The sequence below is a fragment of the Notolepis coatsorum genome (genome assembly GCF_963971535.1).
Source record: "Notolepis coatsorum genome assembly, chromosome: 3".
Taxonomy (NCBI): domain Eukaryota; kingdom Metazoa; phylum Chordata; class Actinopteri; order Aulopiformes; family Paralepididae; genus Notolepis; species Notolepis coatsorum.
This window is the reverse complement of record NC_140167.1, coordinates 139,507,125-139,529,559: the sequence shown is the minus strand read 5'-3', so window position 1 is coordinate 139,529,559 and position 22,435 is coordinate 139,507,125.

Genomic DNA, 22,435 nt, shown 5'->3' with positions numbered 1-22,435 from the left:
GATTCTTCCCCCAGGCCATCAGAGCCATGAACAATGAACATTGAGTGCTCAGAACATTGAACTGTCCACACACAAGCACACATGAACACACACACGACACACACACTGTGCACGCTCACACACGAGCAGCCACTTAACACTTTAACATGAGCGGGCACACACTCATGTCGCACACACGCACACTTATGGCCAAAGGAAAGGACACTTTAAATTAGAATAACAGGAACAGTGTATTGCACTACCAAAGCTAACTAGCATGTCACACATGCTCTGTAAATAACTATGTACAGATACCGAGATGTCACTCCATGTTACCTGCTACCTGTTACTGCACAATGTTGTTTCTTCTTTTGATTCTATTATATGTACCACTGTATTGCACATCGTTGCGGGCAAGACCACCCGCATTTCATTGTATACCTGTATGCCGTGACAATTAAAACTCTTGACTTGACTTGACTTGACTCGGGCGGGGTCGTCCTTTAGGATGAATATGCATTTACCCACAAACGTCATCTCTAGGCACTTCACTTCGGCGTATAGACACCCCACCACTGGGATCTCCAACCCGTTGGCGGCGATGAGGGTGATCCAGTTGGAGGGGGTCAACCTCGACCGCGGGAAGTGTCTTCTGAAGTGACTCTCGTTCATGGTTGTGACTTCGGCGCCTGTATCGAAGAGGCAGCGGGTCTCGACCCCGTCGATCTGAACGTCTAGGGTGAGGCACTCCCTGTGCACGTCCTGCGTCCCAATGCCCTCCGTAGCTGCGACGGCGTCCACTGCTCTTCGTGGCCCGGTCCGGTACCCTGTCGGGCCCGGAGCTTCGGGGGCGGGGTTAGCGGCTAGGCATGGCCCGCGGGCTGAGCAGGGACAATCCCTGCTGATGTGGCTCGGCTGATTGCAGGCGTAACAGATCAGCCTGCCCTCTTCATCTCGGCGGGGTGGTTCCCGTGTGGCGGCGGTCGCATCGTCTCGGCGTCGCCGCCCAGTGGCACCTCTCCGGGGTGCGTCACGTTCCTGTTGGACACTTAGACCCTTTGAACCTCCCTTACGGTCGCAGTTCCAGGGTAGGTCCCTTTCCACCCCTAGGCTTTACCATCCAGACTCCTCTGGACCGACAAGCCTTAGCTTTCTGCTTCCCGGCATTTTCTTTTCAAAAACACCGATCACAGAAACACTACTCGCTTACTAACTCATTCGGTTTCAGCTTATAGTGGCCTGACTGTACATTGAGCCGAACGCGGCGGCCATCACCATGGTCTTACTGCCATATGCGATCCGACCGGCAGGTGACCCAGTCGATAGCGATCCTAGACCCCGTAGTGGTTGTTGGCCACCCAGGTAAGAACCGACGGTCTGATCCCCACCCCACTTTGCTTTGGGTATGGAAACTTTGACCGTTTTCACCCGCCTTGCCCGTTCACAGTGGTGCCCGTGCACGTCTCTGCTAGGTGTGGACTGTCATCCACGTACCACGTGTTGCCCCCACACTTGCGTGTGCGACACACACGCCGACTAGACGGTACCACAGTGGTATGTTGATTCATACCTCATCAGACACGGGGGCCCTTCAGTCTCTCCCCAGCACTATAATTCCTATTTTAACGTGCCCTCGGGACTTCGCAGTCCCACCGCCGCCTGTTTAGCCCTAAGGTTTGGGGCGCCTACCCCCTCCCTAAGGCCAGGAATAGTTGCTCTTGGCGCGCACCTAGCTGCTCCTGTCCTGCCTTGAGCTGCTGAATAGCTTCCTGCAGCGCGTCGACGTTCGGTGGGGCCTCTCGTCTCTCTGCGGCCGCGGCGTGTACTAAACCCCGGGGGGAGCTCTTGTCGGAGGGGAGGACCAGCTCGTCCTCCGACCAATCGATCGCCGCCTTCAGGACTTGAGGAAACGGCCTCGTCCCGTCCTCTCTCATGTACTTACGCATTTCTCTCCTCAGGGCCTCGTCTCTGAGGCCTACCACAAACCGCTCTTGTAGCAGGGCAGCGGCGTCGGCAACCTGTGCAGGCGCCCGACGTCGTAGGCGACGGATTCTCTCCTGTAGGTCGTAGGCGAACTGGCGCACCGTCTCCCCGGCGGCCTGTCTTCGGTCAAAGAACTCCCCCAGGCGAATGCTGACCGGGACCTTGTCCCCATAGGTTTCCTCAAGGAGCGAGAACAGGGCTTCAGTGTCGGGGACGGTTCCCTCGGTCAGGGAGCGTACCGTCTGTTTCGCCTCGCCTTTGAGGTGAAGCTGTACGACCTCTGCTTGTTCCTCTTCAGGTAGTCTACTGGCACGGAGGTGGGTCCTCATTGTCTGGATCCAGTCTTCTACTGGCGGTTCCCCTCACTCCTTTTCCCCTCCAAATTTGCTGCACTTCCGCTCTCGTTGGACGTACACCACCGGGAGGGGCGCGGGAGGAAGCTGTTGGAGCACGGCCTTTGCCAAGGCAAGCGACTCTTGGCGTCGGGCCTGCTCTAATTGTTCGTGCTGGTGATCCAGGACGCCCGCCTGGTCAAGGTCTGCACCGTCTCGGCTTCCCTTCCTTCCTCTTTGAGCAGGGACGGCGAGTCATCTCTTTGCTTCACCCGGGACGGCCCGGCTTTGGCCTCCGGCTTCGGGGTGTCGCTGTCTGACATCTTAGGTCTCTGGGTCGTCACTTACGAGGGAGTGGAGTAGGATGTAGATCCTGTTTGTGACGCCAAATGTAGCAGGGTGGATTATCCCTGCTTCGTGGGAACTGTGGTACACGGTCACTAGGTAGCGAGACACGGTAGCACTCTGGCTTGCTGCACCTCCGGCTTTGGGGTCAGGAGTGTCAACTGGAGGCTGGCAGTGGGGTGTGTGAGGCCCAGGATTTACAAACCTAGTCCGGTACTCTGGTCTTCCTCCCCCTCTCTTGGGTAGTCAGCAGTACTCCCCAACACGCCCTCACTCTCCCCGATTGTCCCCTAGCACCCCCCCACACCTAATGACCGAATGGTAAATAAATAACTGGGTTCCCCCCGCAAGCAGTACCCTCCCTCAGTAACACCAGAAACCTTACAATGGGAAAAGGGGAGGTTGAACAGGAAGGGGTTAATAATAGAGATATTACCTGCATCAAAGGATTAGAAACTCAATAAAAGACACACACACCGTGCTCCCGTTCTGTCTGAGTGTTATTATACCATGGCCTAGTTACAACATTGCTACGTCTGGTGATTATTGCACCATGGGTATCATCACACAACGATTATAATCTGGTAATTATATAATTACACCTAGGCACCAAGTGCTCTCACGGTACCCGGACTAAGTACTGTCCACTGTACACAGACTAAGTGCTGCCCACGTCTGGGCTGGACACAGTATCCACCTTCCCTAAGGGATTACATATACTGCTCCAGGTCGGTAATATGGGGAAGGAAAGGGGAACATAAGGGAGGAAATGGCAGGTTTCACCGAATGGGAAATATTAGGAAACACACATTTTATCACGCTCAAAGAAAAGGAACGAAAACAAAAGAGTGGGCCCACAAAATACCAGTAAGTCCTATCTTAATGCCGGCATATATTGTTTGGGGTACCCCTATGGAATGGTAGTAGCAACGTTACTTTCGCCCGCAGGCTGCACCACACTGTGTACTGTATAATAATTCGGGAGCGTCAATGCTCATTTGTACTCATCCAAAATGGCCGCCTCGCCACTCCACTGTTGTCCGGGAGGCAAGATGGCGTCGAACGCTCTCGTTGAGGATGTTAGCAGGCGGAGCTGGGCAGAGAGGCAGCGCCGGCTGAGAGCGCGTGCTGAGCGATGACGACCCCTGCTGGACGGGAGGAACTCCCGTAAGCTGCAGGCAGCCTGGTGCAGGTCTGATTGAAGTCAGCCGGAGCAGACTGATTGCAGGCAGCCGGGTGCAGATCTGGTTGAAGTCAGCCGGAGCAGACCGGTTGTTGGCCCACGCTCGTCCTGGGGCTCGCACTCTATACCGCACACAGTAACTACTATAACTCGATGGTTAAGGACTTGGATACTCAGTTAGCCGCACGTTACCTATACCGCACACAGTAACTATTATAACCCGATTGCTAGTGCCTGGCTCTGCACTAATTGTTCACACACTATCGCTGGTACTGCTAGGATATCGTGTCCACTAGCCAGTACTTCCTATCACCCGTGGCTATCTCACGGGGCCCTCTGGCATAACTTTAGCAACAGGGCACTCCAGAGCCCCCGTTCGCTGCGACTGTTCGTTGTTCAAGTTCACTGCCGAAGAGAGCGTCTTCCGTTTCACTCCTCCATTTATCTTCTCCCAACTCTCTCCGCCACTCTCTGCCTGCTACCGCCCCCTGCTGGTCCCGCCTGCCAGTCACAAGGGAAAAGCATGGTAGAATATGATCCAGTACTGTCGTTTATAATCCATATTCCAGTGCTCTTCGGAAGGGGACGCTTGTGTCATTGTTCGTGTGAATATCAATGATGTCTTTGTGTACAAAGGGAATATAAAACACCAGTCAGCAGTCCTGAATAATATACAATGTTTTCAGACTGCTACATTTGGGAAAAGGGTAGAGAACAAACAGGAAATATTTCACCACAGCCAACGGTAAACAGCCATACACGGTACACACAGATAGCTGTGATCGGGGTAGAAATAAATGTCAGATCAACGATCAAATGTATATATAATGTTCTTACCTTGTATCTGATGTAATGCAAAAGAGATAATCCAAATATCTGATCGCAATTCCAAATAATGCTTGTGGAGGTCCGTACCACACTACGACCATTTCACAATGACGGGCGGGCGGAGTTACTGTTTGATACCATCCTTGTATAGAACTGGCTCGCCTGAGTATTTAAACCCTGCCCGCCCGGCTCAGATCGCCTCCTAAAACACACCAGCCCATTTTCAAAGAGATGCAATAGCTCCGCCTGGCAGTAGAGGGCGGTGTTGACCGTCTGCCAGCTCAGACACATTCACCAGGGTATACAGAGGCTGCAGACATGAATTATGAATAGATATAGCGAATCAATGAAATAACTATCCCAAAAACGAGTAAACTCGGTTCTGGCGCTGAGCGCATGGCGGGCAATAACGAGTTAACTCGTTTCCGGCGCAGATTGTGTTAAGGGCCTGTCTCCTGTTTTAAAAGCAGCAGCTCAGTCTCTGTTGGAATCACTCTGTACTGACAATCTGTTGAGGAAGGACAGGACACTCACTGAGAAACATTGCTTTATAGTGAACCTAGGGTAAGCCATTTTAAGTTATTTAGTGAAATCTTAAAACTGAGACTTCAGGAACCAGCTGATTTGATTAAGGGGCGTGTTTAAAGTGGCCATTTTGTTTTCTTATGTGCCCCATTAAGGGACTGTTTCCTGGTTAAAAGCAGCAGTTGTTTTACTAAGTGACCTATTAAGGGCCTGTCTCCTGTTTTAAAAGCAGCAGCTCAGTCTCTGTTGGAATCACTCTGTACTGACAATCTGTTGAGGAAGGACAGGACACTCACTGAGAAACATTGCTTTATACTGAACCTAGGGTAAGCCATTTTAAGTTATTTAGTGAAATCTTAAAACTGAGACTTCAGGAACCAGCTGACTTGATTAAGGGGCCTGTTTAAAACTGCCATTTTGTTTTCTTAAGTGCCCGGTGTTAGACAACAGTAATTAGTGATAGAGATTTAAAGGTTTGAGGGACAAAGAGGAGTTCTCCGCCGAGGGATCCGACCCACCCATCTAGTGCAAAGTATACCATAATCCTATCTTTCACTCCACTCTGAAAAATTTTCCTTTCCCTCCCACTCTGCTATTTCTCTACCTCTCGTCCTCCCTACTCCCTTCACCTTTCTCCCTGCCACCCTTGACACCATAATGTGCCTCATACCTATATGCACAATCTGCTCCTCCAGAACAGATTCAACCCACCCACGACAGTTTGGTTGCAACCCGGCTAATCTCTCCTACCCCCCTACAGCCACTAATATACCTGTCACAGTACGGGCAGGCTTATGGAATTGTCAATCAGCAGTCAAGAAAGCTGACTTCATTACTGCCTACGCCCATAGTAAAAATCTGCAGCTCCTGGCTCTAACAGAGACCTGGATAACCCCCAATAACTAACCAACACCTGCAGCATTATCTACAAACTATAACTTCACTCACACACCTCGACCTTCCAGACGGGGTGGAGGCACTGGCCTCATGACATCTCCTTCATGGGCTATAAACTTAACACCACTCCCAGAACTGTCACTCTCCTCTCTCGAATATCATGCAGTATCTGTCTCTAATCCTTTCAATCTCACCATTGTTACACTCTATCGCCCTCCAGGTCCGCTCGATCACTTCCCAGATGAGCTGGACATGCTTCTAAGCTCCTTACCGGAAGATGGTACCCCCCTCCTTCTAATGGGCGACTTCAACCTGCCTGACTCATCTCAGTCGGACACAGTGGTCTCCCTCCTACAATCCTTTGACCTGACTCCCACTGCCATGCCTCCCACCCACAAAGCAGGCAACTCCTTGCATCTCATATTTTCCCGTAACTCCAGCATCATTAACAACACGGTAACTCCCCTGCATGTATCTGACCATTCCTTCATATCCTTCTCACTAACTCTCATGCTTAACCAAAAGGCCTTCACCCCAACTCAAGAATCAAGAATCAAGAGGTTTATTTGTCACATACATACCAGGGCATACAGTGAAATGCGGGTGGTCATGCCCGCATTGATTGTGCAAAATACAATAATAAAAATAGGCATAGAAAAAAATTAAATAGGTAAGACACAAGATAGCATGATAAAAAAAAGACATGCTAAGTTCCTGAGAAACTGGTTCCTATGTACACTACTATACAATATACAATTTACAATTTTAACTCTTAATGTATCTAAACTATACTATACTATCCTTTAAAGTGACTTTCCATTTTTTAAAGTGACATTTTGTTTAAAGTGATTGTTTTAGCGGTTGCCGCATGGGTGTTGTGTGTGTGTCTGTGTGTGCTCATGTGTACTTGTGAGTGGAGAGTTCAGTGTTCAGTGTTCTGATGGCCTGGGGGAGGAAGCTGAGCTGGAGTCTCTCTGTTCTCACAGCGTGTGTCCGTAGGCGCTTGCCTGACCGCAGCAGCTTGAACAGGCTGTTGTTGAGGGTGGTGGGGGTCTTTCATTATTCTGCAGGCTCTGGATTTGCACCTCCTGTTATATAAGTCCTGCAGGGGTGGTAGTGCAATACCTGTAGTACGCTCTGCTGAGCACACCACTCTCTGGAGTGCCTTCCTGTCCTGTGCCGTGCTGTTTCCAAACCAGGCAGTCAGAATGCTCTCTACAGCCCCGGAATAGAAGGAGTGGAGTATCTTCCCAGATACTCTGAACTTCCTTAGCTGCCTCAGGTGATAGAGGCGCTGTTTCGCCTTTTTCACCACAGAATCTATGTGTGTTGACCATGTCAGGACGGTCCTCTGCAGTGGTGTGTTATTGAAATCATCTGGGGTTGCACGCACCTAATGGCGCCACGTGCATGCGCGCTCCCGGCGCATGCGCGCGCTCCCGCGAATGCGCATTTAATGTCCCCTTGCTTGAGCACAGACTAAAGACAGTGCCTAATTGCCTCTACGAATGGAATGTAACACATGTCAATAATCAACAACACCGGAACAAGGACTGAACTAATACAACACACAGGAGAAGAATACCAAACACAAAGAACAACCTAAACAGATGTAATAAATAACCTAATTGTAACAACAGTATATTTCTACTGCAAACAGCGAGCATCTTTACCGACTGCATTAACTGCAGGTGAACACCAGATGGCGCTATAACACCACCATCAATCCCCTGTGTGGGACGCGTGAATACTTTCGGCAACCAACATGCCCTTCCGCGTTGCTCTGATTGGCCAGCGATCGGCCAGCCCTCTACGCTCATTTTCCCCCATACGCCGGTAACGCGCGCATGCGCATTTTCTTTTTGACGGCACTCACACGCCAAGCAGCTTTTTCGCCACACAGCCGCAAGCTGTGCAGGTTTTAATAGCAGGTTTTAATAGGTTTTATACCACCAGCTAATATACGTTCCACAAACACTCCACACCTCCACAAACATCCCGCAGCACAGACGCACACATCCACACACAGCAGCACAAACATTCCCCACATTTAACATTCACAAACACACAATATTGAAACATAAACACTGCATAACGTTAAACACTAACACTACGATACCCAGAGCTCATCTCGCAAACCGGAAGCGGACATATGTAATATTTCCTCGCCGCATCACTCTAACGTTACCTCACCGGCAACTTATCTAATTTAACAGCAAATTAAAACATCTTTTCAAAATCTTTCTTCACATTGTAAATTCCACATAACCTTAGATCTTGTTCTTTAAACATTACGTAGGCCCCTTACCCGCTCGCGAATTGAACTCCACCCCATACTTTAAGCTAAAACCAAAGATTTTCGCCCATCACCCCGTTTTAAACAGCGTAAATACGACATTTCTCTAAGTTTTTAAAGCAATCAACTTATATACGCCAACTCACCCACACCTTAGCTAGTATCCCTCCGTTTTTAACAACAATCCGACGGTCGCAACATATTTAAAACACATAATATTCATCGCTAGTCATTACACGCCAAACCCTGTCGCTCTCGCAAGACGCTCGTATTTTCAAACCTCTTTGTCTAGTTTAGCGACACGACACGACAATTCAACATTACTTTTACAGTTATACTGTTTATTAAAACACACACGTATTTAACAACGACCTCAAGTACTTCCTATTTAGCTCCTGTATCATAACACAAGCGTATTTGTACGCTCTGTAAACGAGCACCTGGGGGAGCCTCATGCGCGGCGTAGGGGGTAAACGAGCGTAGAGCGCTGGTATTCACGCAGGAGAGCGCTGGCCAACGCTGGCCAATCAGAGCAACGCGGAAGGGCATGTTGGTTGCCGAAAGTATTCACGCGTGTGGGACAGTAACTCCTATTGTCCCTACTGTCAATGTGGGGTTGCCTCTCCCAACCTTGTGCAGGTCTGGGAGTGTAACAATCTGGGCCTGCAGCTTTCCGAGTATTTACTCCCATTTACTAATCTCATGTTGTGTTCTGTCAATGAGAGAGTGTGCCCCCCCCGCGGATGAACCCCCCTCCATGCGGCAGCCGGCGCATCAGTGGCGCCGTTAGCCGGTAAGCTAACGTCGCCACTGCTCGCCCCAAACCTGCCGTAAAATGACTTGAGTTAATCCGCGCGAGAGGCATCGGCACTCACTATTGAGGGGGGGGGCTGACTTTATAATCAGTTATTGTTTGTACTCCCCGCCATAAGCCTCTCGTATCGTTCTGTGCCATCTGTGTCTCCATCTTGTTCGCATATCGCCGTTTTGCAACCCGAACCTCTTTGCGTAGCATATAGGCTGCTACGTTGTACTCTTCCATACTTCCCAATCCTCGGCCCAAGTTGTAAGCAGCGGTACAAGCATTCAGGGCCACTCAGATGGAGTTGTCCACCCACGGTTTCTGGTTTGGGAAAACCTGCACCTTCTTCGTGGGGACAATGTTATCATCTAACGTTGTTATGAAACTGACTACAACATCCGCGTATTCACTGACGTCACTGGAGCTCGACCGGAGCATGCCCCAGTCGACGTCATCCAGTGCGTCTTGTAGCATGGCCTCTGAGCTCTCGGACCACTGCTTCACCTCTCACGACACAACAGCCTCACAGACTCTCTGTTTGTAGCCGGGCAAAAGAAAGATGGTGTTGTGGTCAGATTTACCTCATCAAACCGTCTCACTCAGACGCAACCTGCCCTCCCTATCCCCCTCCACCCTCTCCTCTGACATACTATCCGCTCTACCTTTGAGTGACACCTTCTCTGCTTTCCCCACAGAGATGGCAACCTCCACCCTCCTCTCAGCCCTCGCAACCTCCTTCGACAAGCTCTGTCCCCTCGTTGGCTGACGGATGCAATGAGAGAACAAAGACAGGTACTGAGAGCGGCTGAGAGGAAGTATAGAAAGTCACAACTCACTGCTGACATCGACACATATCACAACCTCTTGTTAACATTCTCCAAAACCATTACTAATGCCAAAGCTTCTTTCTTTCACCATAGGATCGAGGCCTCTGCCAAGAACCTTCGCAAACTGCATGCTACCATGTCCTCCCTCCTCACTCCCCCCCCCCACCCCCCCCTCCCTCATCTTTCTCTGCTGAAGACTTTGCGATCTTCTTTGAGGAAAAAGTGGAGAACATCCGCAGCTCCTTCTCCCAACCCCCACCCATTCCAAATACTGAATCGAGAACCTCATCCTTCACTCTGTCATCTTTCTCTCCCATTACAGAAGCTGAGACCCTGACACTGGTAACGTCGAACCGTCCGATTACATGCCAGCTGGACCAGTTACCTCCCCACTCCGCCAGACCATAGCACCAGACATCGTCCCATTCCTAACTGCAACCATCAACTCCTCCCTCAACTCCATAAAACAAGCCAGAGTCACACCGCTCATAAAAAAACCAACCATGAACCATACCGTCATAGGCAACTATCATCCTGTCTCTCTTCTCTCCTTCCTTTCTAAAACACTTGAACGTGCTGTTTCCAACCAACTTACTGCTTATCTCTTACAGAATGACCTCCTAGACGCTAATCAGTCTGGCTTCCGGACTGGCCACTCCACAGAAATGGCCCTCATTGCGGTCACAGAGGCACTTCACTTAGTAAAAGCATAAGGCCTCTCCTCTGTCCTGATTCTCCTAGATCTATCTGCAGCCTTCGACACAGTCAACCATCAGATCCTCCCCGCGTCCCTCGCAGGAATGGGAGTGGCTGGCTCTGGGCTGACATGGCTGACATCATACCTCAATGACCGCTCCTACCAAGTGTCATGGAGAGGGACCCTGTCGGCCACCCGCCCCCTGCGGAAGGGCGTCCCCCAGGGTTCGGTCCTAGGACCACTTCTCTTCTCCCTCTACACTAAATCACTGGGTAACATTATCACGTCTCATGCATTCTCATACCACTGCTATGCTGATGACACTCAACTCTTCCTCTCCTTTCCTCCCTCAGATACCCAAGTCTCTGAATGGATCTCGGCCTGCCTGTCTGACATCTCCGCCTGGATGACGACCAACCATCTCAAACTGGCTTCCCATTACTGCACAAATCCACATCAAGGTTCTTCACCTGGTTTTCAATATGACAAGGGGAACGGTTCCCTCCTACCTCCGGTCAATGGTCTCTAACTACACACCCTCAAGATCCATACACTTTCCATCTCCTGGCCACCTGAAACCCACTCCTCTTTGGGCTTCTGGGGGGGTCATTGAAATGAGGCAGGCTATTCTCTGTCCTGGCTACACGGTGGTGGAATGAACTTCCCACCACAGTCAGTACAGCTGAAACACGCCCAATTTTCTGCCGTCAACTAAAAACACACTTTTTCAATAAATATTTGAATAATACAAAAAACAATTCTTACTGTCTTTTACTATTATGTACTATGCTACTATCATTTTACATTTACATTTACACTTTTATCCAAATTATGAACAACAAGTCAGCAGGAGGGGTACATCTCTGGCAGCTGGTATTTGTCACGACTCGACACATTGAACCCAATGTGCAGATAATGAGAATCGGCAGACAGATCTTGTTTAAACTCAGTTTGGGTATATTTAATAATAAGAAAATAGTTAGGTATTCAGGCAGGGGTCGATACATGGGGGGAGTACTCGTACAGTCCAGGGGCTTGTGTGGGGCAGGAGAGTCAGACAGGCAGGGATCAAAACGGTAGCAGGTCCTTATACGTTCCGGGAAAAGGCAAGGAGAGTTGTCAGGCAGGCAGGGTCAGAGAACGTCTTATCGAGAGCCAGAGAACAGGGTGAAGAGCCAGGTAGGACTGCAGGGAAGAAGGACAACAAGGGTTAGACACGGTTGAAGAACAATGGACTAGAGAACAATATGAGAGAGCAGAATAACACGACTAACTGGGAAATACAAAGTTACGAGCTGGCAGCCTAATGACATCTGGTGCGGGGTTATATCAATGACGTAATTGACCCACAGACGTCAACCTGTCAGGATTGGGGGGGTGTAGGACACACAAAAAGGGGAATCTTAAAGTTACCCCAGAGGGGAAAACCACTGGAATCGAAAACTGTAGGAAACACAAAACACCAGTATAAAATAACTGGTTAAAAATCCCAAAATAACCACCACTGCCTAGCAGTTGAAAACAACAAGAAAAACAATAGCACTAGAGACAGAGAAAACCATAGAAGCATGAGCTTGGGACACTATTGAGGGGGAAAACATGAAATGGACAAGCATCCGAACACAGTCAACCAAACCTACTTAACCTCTTCCACCCGGAGCCTATTTTCTGAAAATCTGCCTAAAATACATACCTAAGTAAATGGAATATTGCTCCACTTCTTCCAGGGTTCATTTGCATATTATTGGTATCTAGGGACATCTATGGACCTCAGTGAATGTATTCCCAGTGTCAGAAATATTGTGTCTATTACTAGGCTTGCTTAAATTGTGATGAAACAAAGGAGAATATGAATTATGATTTTTCTTTGCATCTTTGACAGTGAATAACACCATGCTAATAATGACCAAACATTAAAAACTGATCTCGTTCAGTACCTTCTTGAGATCATGTGTACAAAAATTAATAAAGGGAAGATGATTAAACAGAAGGTTCTGTAGATACAGTACTGAATTCTCCCATCTGGACCAATGCAATTTGAAATATTATTATAGAATATAGAATAGCAGGCTTATAAATTACCTTATTATAGCCAATTTGCACATTTATATATACATATATTATCTTTCAAATGCTGAGTTAAATGTTTTGATTTAGTATCACCAGGCGTGCATAAGAACAGATAATGAAATCTACTGTAATCTACTGTACTTTTTTATTTTCACCACAGTGCAACCATTTTGAAACTAATTTCAGATATAATTGTTGCTGCATGCTAACATTAGGGAAGAGAAACTAACTGCATTTACAACAAGCGGTGCAGGGGTAAGGCTAAGAGAATCATTAAGGACTCCAGCCACCCGAACAACTGCCTCTTTGAACTGCTGCGGTCAGGCAAGCGATACCGGAGTCTCAAGGCGAGCACAGAAAGACTCAGAAGAAGCTTCTATCCCCAGGCCATCAGGCTGCTCAACGAACAATAAACACTATACAACAACCACCAAATGCACACAGCACACACATCCACACGCACACACTCACTTTAAACAAACAACACAATGCAGCACCCACTCTCCACACTTTAGATCACCCAAACACACTTCATATTTATTGATAAAGGATTTGCACTACAACTCAAGTTCAAGTTTCAAGTTCAAGTTTCTTTAATAGTTGTCATACAGAAGTACAGAATACTTTCATACAAAATGCTTCTTACTGTTACGCTCCAGAGACTGCTAGACAAGATAGTATCAAATAACATAGTATAGCATGTAATTTAGAAGAAGAAAATGAGGTCACAGTGTTCGGTATAGACATATGTACAATGTTCTGAGTTACCATATAATATACAATACTATGCAGTGTACTAATGTACAGTACTATATAGTGCAAAGCAGAAATGGGATGAGGTACAATTTAGGTACAATTTACAGTAAGGTGTACGAGTTGTAGTGCAATCCTTCATCAACAAATATAAAGTGTGGGGAGTGGGTGCTACAGTGTGTTTGTTTAAAGTGGGTGTGTGCTATAAAGTGTGTGGAGTGGGTGCTACAGTGTGTTTGTTTAAAGTGAGTGTGTGCGTGTGGATGTGTGTGCTATGTGCGTTTGGTGGTTGTTGTTGTGCAGTGTTCATTGTTCGTTTAGCAGCCTGATGGCCTGGGGATAGAAGCTTCTTCTGAGTCTTTCTGTGCTCGCCTTGAGACTCCGGTATCGCTTGCCTGACCGCAGCAGTTCAAAGAGGCAGTTGTTCGGGTGACTGGAGTCTTTAATGATTCTCTTAGCCTTGCCCTTGCAACGCTTGTTGTAAATGTTCTGGAGGGTGGGGAGCCCCCCTCCAATTGTGCGTTCGGCTGAACGTGTCACTCTTTGTAGTCTGCTTCGGTCTTGTGCAGTGCTATTCCCAAACCAGGAGGTGATGTTGCCAGTCAAGATGCTCTCTATTGTACATGAGTAGAAGTTCTTAAGGATCTTCTTACTGACTTGGAACTTCCTTAGGCGCCTGAGGAAGTAGAGGCGTTGTCGTGCCTTCTTCACAACACTGTCAATGTGTGTGGTCCATGTCAAGTCCTCGGATATGTAGGCTCCGAGGTACTTAAAGCTGTTGACTCTCTCAACCGGTGCCCCGTCGATGCTGAGGGGGCTGTAGTCCTTGACCCCCGACCTCCTGAAGTCCACAATCATCTCCTTTGTTTTGCTGACGTTCAGGGAGAGGCTGTTTTCCTGGCACCATCCCGCCAGGACCTTGACCTCTTCCAGGTAGGCCCTCTCGTCGTTGGCAGAGATCAGGCCCACCACCACTGTGTCGTCAGCAAATTTGATGATTGTATTGCTACTCCGCTGAGCCACACAGTCGTGTGTGTACAGGGAGTAGAGGAGGGGACTCAGAACACAGCCCTGGGGGGCCCCTATGTTGAGGGTGATGGATGAGGAGGTGCAGTTGCCTGCTCTCACCACCTGGGGTCTGCCAGTCAGGAAGTCCAAGACCCACTGGCAGAGGTCATACTTCAAGCCCAGGTCCCTGAGCAACTCGTACACCTTACTGTAAATTGTACCTAAATTGTACCTTATCCCATTTCTGCTTTGCACTATATAGTATTGTATATTAGTACACTGCATAGTATATTGTATATTATATGGTAACTCAGTTATGTCTATTCCGCATCGAACATTGTACATATGTCTATACTGAACACTGTGACCTCATTTTTTTTTACTTCTAATTTACATGCTATACTATGTTATTTCATACTTATCTTGTCTAGCACAGTCTCTGGAGCGTAACAGTAAGAAGCATTTTGTATAAAAGTATTCTGTACTTCTGTATGACAACTATTAAAGAAACTTGAGAAACTTGAAACTTGATATTTGTCAAAAACTTTACCGTGATAGAATTATCCTGAATAATAAGAGTTATTGAAATAATTCATACAGAACTATGAACCTTGAACCCCATAGAACCTTACAGGAAGTGTAGTTATATATTCATACTGGCCAATCGCGTCTTGCTCTGCCATTATGAGATGTCATCTCATGCACCTATTGTGCACGTGAAAAAGTTGCACATGCACGTCACTTGCTCAGGTAGGGGGGCCGACACCGGCAGGCTTTGGCACTAGCATGTTCACTACTGCTGGTTGTCCCGTGTGGCGACCGGGCGGTGTGATGGCACGGGGGGCTGTGTATTTGGATGAATGTGACACGTTGTTAAATGTTTTACCATTTATCATGGCGCGTGCAGCTGCTACTAATTCTGTTGCTTTTCGGGACGCTGCTCCCACGTGTTGTCCCGCCGGGGCTGTGTTCAGTTCCCACCGTTTAACCATTACATTGCTGTAGGTCAAACGGTATCTGAGGCTTGTCTACCCCAGGGGTTCCCAAACTTTTCAGGCCAGGGCCCAGAAAATAAGGCGTCAGAGAGCCGCGGCCCAATGCACTTTTTTTTTTTTTTTTTGCCAGGCGACCGATTTTTTTTAGCCAAATATCACTTCAATCCTATTAAGTTAGTTCAAGTTAGTTATTCATTTATATGTGCTATTTATGAGAGGGCTAACTTGTTGCAAAATAATAATGATAATAATAATAGCCTCATTAAAATACTATTGTTGCTTCGGTTGTTTTCAGCGTTTTATGTGCATAATCTGTTATTTAGTTTGAAATGTTCGTTGAAATAAGTAGATTTTTCGTTTTTGTTTATTTATTAAGTTAATATAAAACCATATAGTCACATTTTAGAATACAATAGAATAGAATTTTAGAATACAACTAGAAACACTGTCCTGACCTGCTTCTAAGTTCAGTTTATTTATTTATTTTTTTAAATCATCTCGCGGCCCACCCGTGGCTGCTCGCGGCCCACCTTTGGGTCGCGACCCCGACTTTTGGAACCACTGGTCTACCCTATGCATTTATGAATCTATGAATTGAAAATGGAGTGGAGGTTATTGCATGACTACTAGTGAGGCAGTGCTTCACTAGTAAATAGAATTGGTCAGCAGCCGCCACTGGTGTGCTGGGCTTAGAGAAGCGGGTGGCATCGGTCCTTTGTCCTGACATGGTAGAGCAGTATCCCGCCCGGTAGCCGATGCCAAGGGGCGAGTCGGCCCGGCAGGTGGCTGAGTGGGCTGTTGAAGCTTATACCGCCGCAGTACAGAATTTAGCAGCAAATCAATTGGCTGTTTTTCTGTCGAAAATGGTGTCGGGTGATGGGGTCTTAGAGTCTTGGAGCCGACGTCAAAACCATCGTGCAAGGTTTTGAGGTTATTCAGCTTTTGACCCAGCCGCAGGGAGGGCTAGGATGCTGTCGACTCTTGTTCACAGACATCTTTGGTTGGGTTCTCCTCCTCAGGGCTCCCCTCTCCGTGGATGGACTTTTTGACTGGGGCGCCATGTTGCCCCCCACACCGCGCAGCCAGAGGTGAGAGCACGGTCTCGCCAGCGGCTGCGGCTAACATAACCTGGGATAACCTGGACACAAAGAGAACAGGTTATCACGGTGCCGACAGCCTCGGCGGCCGAGGGATCGGCTGTATTAGATGGGCATGCCCTAAAAAAACGTTGCCATCTAGCTGTGTCTAGCACGCTCTCCATTCACTCCCACCCGCTACACTACGGGATTCAGGGCTCTGTTGTGTCCCCTCTGGCTGCGGGCCGCGTTCTTCCAGTGAAGCGCAAGCGGCCCCACATATCACTTCTCATGGAGACAGGGGCTGACACCCAGCTGCTAGCTAGGCCTGGGTCTGTCTATGAGAATGCTGTACTGTCAGGAGGCTCCCGCACCACACGTCCTGCGTCTGTGTTTGGTGAGCCTGGTGTTGTATCTGATGACGGAGCAGGTTTCCCTGTATCTAAATTTTTTTGTCAGAGGGGGAACTCTAGGCCAAGGAGGTCGCAGCGCGGGTTCCCCCAGCCCCGCCCTCGCCAGGCCGGGTATTACGTTAGTGCCTCCCCCGTCCGGACTTCCGATCCCACGGTGGTCAGTCAGGCACGCGTAATTTGGGTGGTAGTAATATCACTACAGGGACGGTGTGTAGGGACTCACCCTATCGGGCAGCGTGGGGACCACACACCATGCATGTCCAGCCGCAGAGCAGGCTGTCCCCAGCAAGCTAAGCCGGGAAGATGCTCAGCGGGGGAACTACCTCATTCACCGGGGGTGATGAGTGCTCCCCCCGTATCAGACCGCCCCTTTTTGTCGGGGTCCCCCTTGGGTGCGATTGCCTCGTTGGTAGAGTCACAGTGCAATATCCCGACTCCGCGAGACACCTTGCTCGCGCGGTTGGCGAAACCAGGGTTTGCAATGCACAGCGGGATGGACCGGGCCACCTGTCTATGATTCTTAGAGAACTGGCGCCAGTTGGCGGCGGGGGCGCTTTGGGAGAGAACGTTGAGGGCTGGGCTTGTGTTACAGTTTGCACACCCCCACCCTCCGTTTTTGGGTTTGGTACAGACTCTATTGTCAGAGTCCACGGCAGTGACAGCCCTGGCCGAAGAGATTCGTTCACTGGTAGCGAAGCAGGCCATCGTCGTGGTCCCATGGGAGGACGCGATGAGTGCCGTTTACTCCCGATATTCTCTGGTGCCCGAGAAGTCGGGGGCCTGTCAGACCCATACTGGACCTGTCCCATGGAAGGTTCAGAATGTTGACCGTCAAACACCTGTTAAGCGCTGTCAGAGTGGGAGACTGGTTCACCTCCATAGACCTGAAGGATGCGTATTTTCACATCCCTATCTTCCCTCCTCACAGGAAATACCTACGCTTCCTGTTTCAGGGCATAGCGTACGAGTACCAGGCTGCTGTTTGGCTACTCTCTGGCTCCTCGCATCTTCACCAAGTGCGTGGAGACCGCGCTGGGGCCTCTGCGTCGTCAGGGGATACGAATTTGATTCTACCCTAGACGACGTTCTGGTCCTCAGCCGGTCAGAGGAGATCGCCAGGTCTCATACCAGGCAGGTGGTGGAATTCCTCACCAGCCTGGGTTTTGCTTTGAACTGGAAGAAGAGTACTCCTCTTCCCAGTCAACAGGTGGAGTGCTTTGGCTTAATTCTAAGCTCAAGGTCTATGTGGGCATCCCTCTCAGAGTGGCGGCGAGAGGATATTCTCGGTGCGCTCGGGAGGTTCCGTCCTAGCAGGACGGTTGCGGCGCTGTCAGTGATGCGCCTGCTCAGTATGATGGCATTTGATCAAGCTGTGGTCCCTCTTGGCCTCCTCTTCATGAGGAGGATACAGAGGTGGGTTTTTCACTATGAAAATAGACCCTGTGAGAGTCAGTGGAAGCAGCTGAAGGTTCCCATGTCAGTACTGGGGGACCTCGCCCACTGGGGGGGGGGGGGCTGGGGCCCTCACCAGCAGGGTCCCCATGGGCAGCAGGCTGTCACACGTCACGGTCTTCACCAACGCCTCCCTCACGGGATGGGGGGGGACGTGTCGGACCGACGCAGTAGGGGGCAGCTGGCAAGGACCATGCTGCCCGGTCTGCATTACATATCAATGTGTTGGAATTGAAGGCAGTGCTTCTAGTCCTCAGACAGCTCGGCCATCATGTGATGGGCGAGCATGTTCTGATCAGGACGGACAGCACAACGTCGGCGTCGTATATCAACAGACAGGGAGGAGTACGCTCCCCCCGTCTCCACCGGGCGGTGGCCGATTCGGTCCATGGCCGCCCGGGATTCTGTACGCATTCCCCCCCATACACCTGATAGCTCAGCTGTTGGAGCGGGTACGTCAGGAGCGCAGGACTTTGATCCTGGTCGCGCCGGACCGGGGCACAGCTGTGTGGTTACCGGCCCTGATTCAGCTCTTGGTGGCCCCGCTGTGGCCTGTTCCGTGGTCACTGCGGGCCCTCTCTCAGGCACGCGGAACACTGTTTCTGCCTCCTGTTCTGGGGCAGCCTCTAATGGCTTGTCTGCTGAAAGGGTGAATCTGGAGGGGATGCGTCTTAACCCTCATGTTGTGTTAGGAATTGGCACCACTCACCGTTGTTAGCGGGTCAATTTTGACCCGGGGTCTAACTAGAAAGGAGTATCACTCAATATAGTTAATATTACATCCTAACTAACATTATATGCATTCATAACCATATAATCCCATTGTATTTTGATTGTATGGCCCCAGAGACACAACATGTCCCTTATTTTTAAGATGAAATGAGGTGTTCAATCATAATATACTAAATGTGAAACCCATAGATAATAATGTTTACTGACTATAATAGAACAATATTATTTATTATTATTTTTTTTATTTATATTTAGTATTTTTATAGTATAGTTTTACCTTGCCGGGTCAAGAATGACCCTAACACCACAGTCGTACCTTTTTTTCTGCAGATACCTTCAGAATTTTCAAAATGGTGAAACATAGTTTTGCTGTGCTTATATATGTGTTGTGGAGGAGATCATAAAGCCTTGTTCTAATAAAATCAACTACATGGTAGTTATTACATATTATAACCTTGAAACGGGTCGCTGGAGACCCTAACACCACATAAGTGTTAACTCTACTGTGGTTAACACCATCCAGAACGCACTCGCTCCGTCCACTACCGCGGTTTACACAGGGAAGTGGCGTATCGTTTGAGAGTGGTGTGAGGTTGGGGGCCTGGACCCGGTGTCATATCCCCTGGACTCGGTTCTGTCCTTCCTGCAGTCTATCCTGGATAGGCGGTCGGCCTCGACAGTGAAGGTATACGCCGCAGCTATATCTTCTTGTCATGTGGGCTTTGAGGGCAGAACACTGTTCAGCCACCCTCTCATGAGACAGACCGCACGGGCGGAAGAGGTTAAAGGCACTGCACATCTGACCAATCAGGTGGCAATCAAGCCCACACACCTGCCATGCCGCATGGCAATTAACTACAGAGGCCAGTGATTGACAGCTGTCCCTCACAGAAAGACGAAATAAAGCCAAAGCACTTTAGAATAAAATAAAATAAAACCCACATAAACCGTGATCCATCACACAACCAGCTGCTCCGCTGACAGCAGCACACCTGCACTCTACACCTGACTTAACGAGAGAGCGGGAGAGAGAGAGAGAGATAGAGAGAGAGAGAGAGAGAGAGAGAGAGAGAGAGAGAGAGAGAGAGAGAGAGAGAGAGAGAGAGAGAGAGAGAGAGAGAGAGAGAGAGAGAGAGAGAGAGAGGAGGGAGTAGCCAGGTAGGAACTGTGACAGTATTGTTTGTCAAACAGTGTTGAACTTGAATGTTACACTCTGAGTGCATAGTAGTATAGACATATTAGCATGGTGGGTAGTAGTATAAGGATAGTAACACAGTGATAAGGTACATAATAGTAAAAGACAGTAAGAAGATTATTATTATTACTTATTTATTTTAATTTCAGATATTGCTACTATGTCTATACTACTATCTACTATGCTACTATGCCTATACTACTACCTACTATGTTAATGTCTAAGCATACACTCCATTATTAATTAATTAAGATTAATTAAAGATTAAGATTAAACTGGACTTGAATAAGTCTTTATTCGTAGCACAAATTGCAACGTAGTCATGCAGTGACACACGGGCGATGGGCAACACATAGGAACACCCACGTTTTTCTTTTTACATTTACTTTTGGGGGGGGGGGGGTCACCGATTAAATTTCTTCTCTGCGCTTGACCCATCCCGTCATCCTTTTCCAAAAGGGCAGACATGGCTTGCGGCGTGGGGCAGCGCCTGGGGACCAATCTAAGTGCTCCTGTCTGTCTTCGTTAAGGACGATTGATACCCATTTTCATTTAAGTGCAGTCAGCTTATTTTTGGATTGAGCAACTCAGTAAGTTGCTCATTTGAACTAATTAAATGTCAGCTGGGAGGAGCATCCTTTCCCTCGAATACTGACAGCCAGCCCCAGCCCTGCATGTGTGAACACACACACACACAAATACACTTGCGAGTACTTGTACCAAGACAGAGCCCCGTCAGAGCATGTCTGCATGGATTTGCTTGACAGATGGTAAAAGCTGCGTCAAACCTCCTTCCAACATTGTGAAGTCAGTCTGGCTGTGGATGCTGCCATAAGGTATAGGAGGCACGCTAATCAGTGTTTGAAGTGCTGATTCAGATGGATAATCCTTAGAGAAAGGGCGCATATATTGCTGGCATGAAAGGATAGTTCTAAAGTCACAATCCAATATCAAAAGTACAGTAGGCCTAGTTTATTAGTTCAAGTTCTCCAGCACAAGGCGATTAATACAGATACATCTTAAGATGGCACGTTTGAAATGTAACTGCTTTTAACACACTCCATACAATAAGTGTAAACAAACAGCTTAAATCTTTTTAGTGAAACTTGTGCTTAGCTATAGCATATTATTCTCATGTACATTGGCCTATGTTGTTAATTAAGATCAACCCTCTTATTCACATTAAGGACATAGCTTTTAAGCCATTGAAATCAATATTTGGCATTTATGGGATTTCCATCATGATGTTGACGAATGAAAATGCAGATGATGAAAATCCAACCATGGCAAGGCAACCGGCATGATCCACCTACGACTGTTTCAGGCTTCTGAGATGAACAACATTAAATGTTTAAGGCTTCTGAGATGAACAACATTAAATGTGTCAGGCTTCTGAGATGAACAACATTAAATGTTTAAGGCTTCTGAGATGAACAACATTAAATGTTTCAGGCCTCTGAGATGAACAACATTAAATGTTTCAGGCCTCTGAGATGAACAACATTAAATGTGTCAGGCTGCTGAGATGAACAACATTAAATGTTTCAGGCCTCTGAGATGAACAACATTACATGTTTAAGGCTTCTGAGATGAACAACATTAAATGTGTCAGGCCTCTGAGATGAACAACATTACATGTTTAAGGCTTCTGAGATGAACAACATTAAATGTGTCAGGCTTCTGAGATGAACAACATTAAATGTGTCAGGCTTCTGAGATGAACAACATTAAATGTGTCAGGCCTCTGAGATGAACAACATTAAATGTTTCAAGCTTCTGAGATGAAGAACATTACATTTCTAAGGCTTCTGAGATGAACAACATTAAATGTTTTTCTGAGATGAACACCATTAAATGTTTCAGGCTTCTGAGATTAACAACATTAACTGTTTTAGGATTCTGAGATGAACAACGTCAAATGCAGCAGAATGTTATGTCCTCTCAAAGTATGTAGAATATTCATTCTTCAAACTAAAATAGATCTTATAGAAAAGTAATGGTTACATTTACATTCAGTCATTTAGCTGACGCTTTTATCCAAAGCGAC